Source organism: Mandrillus leucophaeus, unplaced genomic scaffold (assembly GCF_000951045.1).
Source record: "Mandrillus leucophaeus isolate KB7577 unplaced genomic scaffold, Mleu.le_1.0 Scaffold153, whole genome shotgun sequence".
Taxonomy (NCBI): domain Eukaryota; kingdom Metazoa; phylum Chordata; class Mammalia; order Primates; family Cercopithecidae; genus Mandrillus; species Mandrillus leucophaeus.
The window spans coordinates 2029131-2030224 of record NW_012101510.1 but is presented as its reverse complement, the minus strand read 5'-3'; positions in this window follow the sequence as shown (position 1 = coordinate 2030224).

The window sequence follows — 1094 nt, the reverse complement described above, 5'->3', positions numbered from 1 at the left end:
GGCACATAGTAGGCCCTAACCAATGCCAGTTAGTGTTGTTATCAGCATTTAGCCAGATGCAGTGGCTCACGCCTATAATCTTACTGATTTTAGAGGCTGAGGTTGGAGGATTGCTTGAGGCCGGAAGTTCAAGACTAGCCTGGGCAACATAGCAAGGCCCTGTCTCTAAAACAAAAACAAACAAACAAATCACCATTTAGAGCACTTAACCAGTACCTGGCACCCGATAGGTTTAGCTCAACAAATGTTAGCAGCAATTACCCAAGGAGCCTGTGCTGGAAGTTTCTAGGATGTACCAGGCTATGGTTCTAAGTTCTGAGCATCTACCCTGTGGTGGTCTGGAGTTGGTGAGAGACAGGATGGGGCTGACTAGGCCAGTGGGGAACCCCCACCCGCCACGGGGAAGAAGCACCCTATCCTTGGTTTCCATGGAAGATAATTGATGCTGGGCACAGTGGCTCACGCCTGTAATCCCAGCACTTTGGGAGACTGAGGCAGGAGGATCTCTTAAGTCCAGGAGTTCAAGACCAGCCTGGGCAACATTGTGAGACCCAAACTAAAAAAAATAGCTTGGCATGGTGGAGCGTGCCTGTTGTCCCAGCTACTCAGGAGGCTGAGGCCAAGGCTGGAGGATTGCTTGAGCCCAGGAGGTCGAGGCTGCAGTAAGCCATGATCGTACGACTGCACTCCAGCCTGGGCAACATAGTGAGGCCCTGTCTCAAAACAAACAAACAAAAAGAACCTGCTGAGGAAGCAGTGCTTCTGGCTGCGGGAGGAGGGGCAGAGTGGCCATCTGGCCACAGATGGTGGTTTCTGTGCAAAACACATCAAGGCGGCCTTGGAAATGTGAGCGAAAGCACCTTCAAAGTTCTAGTCACAGCCTTGGGACTAAGCAAAGCCACCAAAAGTATATAAAAGACAACGACCATCACCCAGTGCCGGTGATGCTAGAAGGAAAGGGAATACATTGTAGGGGAGGTTGTAAAGGGCTTTATCTTGTCCAGACTGAAGCCCGGCAGCTCGAAAATGTCTTGCTGCCTTCATGTGAGCTTTAAAACAAGCTGCAGAGAAACAATCCAAGAGGGAGAAATATA